At 34.1% G+C, this 4,780-nt stretch overlaps 1 protein-coding gene across 1 annotated transcript in view; it reads right to left on the bottom strand.

Annotated features, from left to right (window-relative positions):
* Positions 1 to 4,780, bottom strand: part of LOC136031259 (short-chain dehydrogenase/reductase family 42E member 1-like) — a 443,764-nt gene that overhangs the window by 254,325 nt on the left and 184,659 nt on the right. The gene's annotated exons all lie outside the window — the stretch shown is intronic.

Raw genomic sequence — 4,780 nt, 5'->3', positions numbered from 1 at the left:
GTCGTTTTCCTTTCTGCTCTGTCTTATATGTATATACATGTATATATATCCATATGTATTATATATATACAGATTGTATTATATGTATTATATATATATATATATATATATATATATATATATATATATATATATATATATATATATATATATATATATCACGTGTGTATGTAGGCCTACTGGTATGTAAATATGTGTATATATTATGTACATAAAGATAAAAATTAAAAGAAAATGGAAATCTGGTTTCACGATGGAATCAGTACCGGATCTATGGGGGTGGAGGGTTAAGCGCCCCGGGGGCGGCAAAACAAACTGAAATTGTAATATTTATGGCGGAAAATTTTAATATTTATAGCATTGACGTTGCAGCATCGGGTGACAAAGTCTACATCCCCCCTCCCAGAAAAAAAAAACTAACTCCAGCTCTGTATAAAATGGCAGTTCCATAAATATTTTCATGTATTTAAATTATGTTTAAAAAAGGACCAAGCATAGAAACCTATTAATAAGGGGATACAATAGTGAAGTTTTCCTTAAGAAAAAGCAAATTGGTCATACATAATAAGATCAATTGATGCCCATGTTTATCTTCAAGCGCTAAGTCCCGATCCAGCACAGCAAACTGGCGAAAAGTAGGCGTTTTTGCTATCAAATTATTTAATTAGCTGAAATTGCCTCTGACTCTAGCCGGACCAACCTTCCGCGTCGTTCTTTTTCACTTAAAGTTTGATAGGCTTGTACCTTCAGCCAATAATATTTTAATCCAGATTTTAACACTGTTGGCCTTTATCAGGGGCGAATATCCAGAATTTTTATTTGGGGGAGGGGGGCAAGAGGGGTCCTTATCCGGATATTCAAGGGGCATGGACTGTATAATAATTTTTTCTCCGAATTAATGGGGGGCAATTGCCCTCCTCCCCAACGACGCCCCTGACTTTTAATGCCCAGGGTTTAAAGTTTTATTGTTCCGAGATTTCTCCTGTACCACAGAAAATGACTCCTATACAAGAATTATGCTTTAAAAAAAAACAGATTGTATTTGTTTCATATTTGGGTGAAGTAATACAGCACTAGCTTGTTTATTCAGTAAATTTTAAAGTAAAATCATTCATTGGGATTCCGGATATAAAGAATAAAGTTAATTTTAAGCAGAAAGAGTGTATTTAAAGACTTTAAGAAACGCGTCATCATTTGTTAGTTGTTGTTTTTTTTTTTTTTTTCAGCAACTCCTGACTCATAAAACCGCTGGAATGTAATTCCCTGTTTGGATGTTCACTTTTATAACAGGATTTTTCGATAATCCTTGGGCACATAAATTTTGTTAATGAATTTGTTTTCAGATTCTGTTTTATCAATTATTGAATTTATAGCTTGTTTTCTATTTACCTACCATTAGAGGTGCCCCGTCAATTGATACTTTGGAAACTATTTTCAAATCCAATTTCTTTTTGCGTAAACAGTCTTCAAAAGCACGTAAAATATCTTACCTTGCTCTTGTTATACATTTTACACTTTTTTCGTCAATTCACAAGAATAACATTTGAAAGATCGAATTCTGCTGTGCAATTTGAAGTTAATAAACTCTTTTTTTTTTTACCTATCATAGCAGAAGCTACATCCATTGATACTTCAGAAAATATTTTCAAGTCCAATATGTTTTCGCATAAATAGTCGGGGAATATCTCACCTTGTTATTGGTGTACCTTTTATACCTCTCAAATCACTCGCTTGTACTTTAAAAACACTCAACAGAAGAATGGCACATGCGGAAATAGACCTGAAATATATGTTCTTTTGTCAAGTCTCGAGTAAAATATTTGAAGTTTCGAAATCAGTGATGCAATTATAAATTAACGTCATTAACTTGACGACACATTGATTTCCGAGATGGCTTTAGCTCGAAAATTGGTTGCTTTTGTCATGCAAAACATTTTTCACGTCTTCTAAATCTTCTTTCGCAAATACACCGTCCGAAAATGTTTTCATTTTTTGCTGTCGGAAATTAAATAATGTAGATTTTCTTAGCAATATCGGAAGGCTGGAGGAATGCTAGATCAATTGTTTGTGTCGAGCGTTTAATAGCCACTTCGACTCTTTGAACTTCGATTGTTTCTTCTCATTGTCGAACTTAAAGTATTTAACTTTATATTCCCTAAATGTAGCAACTGTATTTTGAACTATGAAAACGTACTTTTTTGATCAGTAATTCGCTGTAATTTCTATTTTCGTCGAATATTCTTCTTTCTTTTGGTTCATTAAACAATATTAAAGAAAAATAAGCTTATTAAGATAGTTGTCCTAGAGTCACAGCGATCAAAAGGAAAACAAAAATAAAATTTTCACTTGGAGTTGAGGGTCTGCTCGTCTATCAACGAACAGCAGTACTTGGCCAGGGATGGCCACTGCCTCACTTAAAACTGAAACACAGTTGATGTTATATTAGTAATATATGCTGCAAGATGTCTTTGCATCACATGTTCGACAATACAATTTAATTGTTGTACTAATGTCTAAGTAAAACAGGAAGTATCTGTCATTGATATTTTGAATTATAACTTAATTAATGTTACTTGAAAGTCAAAGTTGATTTTTTCTCATTATTTTGGTACCTAATTCTTGAATATCTGAATGATAAACCGATGTTTTTTAATACATTGTTGTTTGCTGCTTTTGCTGATATTTAATAGCTCTATTTTGCAAGAGAATAACAAGTCAACCCCTTTCCTATATTTAGCTTCCTTTCTGTACGAATAGAATTTTTCTTAACTAAAAGCGACATTTGCACCAAAATCTAAATCCCTAGCTTTAACTTTTTCCAGTTTCCATAATAAATCTTAAACAGTCATACTACCGGTAATCTTGAGCCGTCCTAACCAAGTGGATTGGTGCGCTGGATTTAGGATCCTATGTCTGAGAGGGCTAGGGTTCAAATCATAGTGTACCCAATTATTTGTTTTGGGACAGGGGTCGCTGGCGTTACTCTGTAAGCTCAGTCAGAGTCGACCCAGCTCTAAATGGGTACCTGGAGAAATCTGGGGAAGGTAAACAGGAAGGGTGTACATAAGCACAGGATGGCTGGCCCTCATCCTCCCCCCATTACACTTCCTAGCTGAAGGGCCTTGAGACGGAGATCAGCACCGCCGGTTCGGACCTTAAGGCTCTAGTGCCGCTTCCTATACCTTTTTTTTACCGGTAATTTAGAAATACTTTGTGGGGCAAAGCTGGGGCGTAACTAGAGTATTTTTATTAGAGGTGAATAGGCTTTTATTTTTAGAGGATATTTTTATTAGAGGCTACTTGGTGAATTTGAAAATATTACACAATACATTATAAACGATAAACACACATTAAACAATCATACATATAAGTGCTGATGCTTGGCTTTTACTAAAATTGTCAGCAATGAGCTGCTGCAGATGACAGTAGTATAGCACAAACAAGTTTTTGGGTGGAGGAAGGTGGATGTCATATACACTCGGCTTTGTTTAGCCAGATTCACCATTAATGCTGCAGTGTATATCCTTCCTCCGCTTTCCCCAACCCCTCCGCCCAGCACAGGATGCTGAATCTCACAATTAAACTAAGCTTTATTCTAATGGCCATTGCGCTATTCAGTTGCTCGTAATTTTGAATGGATCTTGACTCAGTAAGGTTTTATCTGTTGCACTAAACTTTTAATATGCGTGATTTACTGAAATAATATATATGATTTTTATTAAATTGATTCGTTTGTGGGTTCGCCGATTTATATTAACAAATAGCATTGATATCAGCGGGTCAAAGTCGAAACAAAATCATAGCCAGCGCAATAGCGCTGTCTAAGTAAAGGTAGAGGATAAGTCAAAGTATTACCATAGATTTTGTGACATTGTATTGTAACATATTCCCACGTTTAAATAACGACCATATTTCAAATTTGGAAGCATTCAAAAAAGAACGTTAGAACTATTAACTTATCTGTTGGGGATTGTTTGACAAAGAGTGTCCAGAAAATATGAATAACTCTGCGCATTATTGAGGAATAAACTTTAAATAAAATATAATTGCCAATTATAATCCCAATTGAAAGGGAAAATCGACTCCTAGAGTTCGAAAATTACCTTCCTCTTTATTTAAAAACACGAATTCTATAGAAATTACACAAAAGTTTTTCTTGTGTAAATCAGGATATGTGGGCTATACATTTCCGAAGGGGGGTTACATTGAATATTTTTTATGTCTATAATTCCCTTCATAAGCAAAACTTGGGCTCCTAGTGGCTAGTGCTGTATGTTAAAACTGATAACAATAGAAAAGAAGAATGGGGTGGTACAGTTTATGTGTGCACAAAAATTTACAAATTGTAAGAAAAATATACATATTTTGTGAATTTATTTTATTCTATTCTCAGCAGATATTTTGTACAGCATGCTGATGCAGAGATAAATGTCCCACAAGTAGTGCTGGCTTTGTGTGAAATTCAATTATTTTCTGTTCTAATTCCTAGGACATTTATGTCAATTCTTTTTTTTGGAGCTGGTTAAAACAAATATATTTAGAAAAGTAACAACATGAAGTCAGCATGGTATTATACGTAGGCAGTTCTACATTTATGGGTTAGTATGTAAATTGCAACATTAGGGAATAGGACGTTATCAGCGCTTATTCGGTATTTTAATGACAAATAAGAGAATCGGAGTTTCAATTAAATATTCCATGACTAAATTCCCTCTATTAAATTCCATGACTAAGCTAAAACCGATTTGAAATATCTAGTTATAGTACGAATATCATTATA

The sequence above is a fragment of the Artemia franciscana genome, chromosome 9 (genome assembly GCF_032884065.1).
Source record: "Artemia franciscana chromosome 9, ASM3288406v1, whole genome shotgun sequence".
In the NCBI taxonomy this organism is placed as follows: Eukaryota; Metazoa; Arthropoda; class Branchiopoda; order Anostraca; family Artemiidae; genus Artemia; species Artemia franciscana.
The sequence above is the reverse complement of the archived record's forward strand: the minus strand, read 5'-3'. Positions and strand labels throughout refer to the sequence as shown.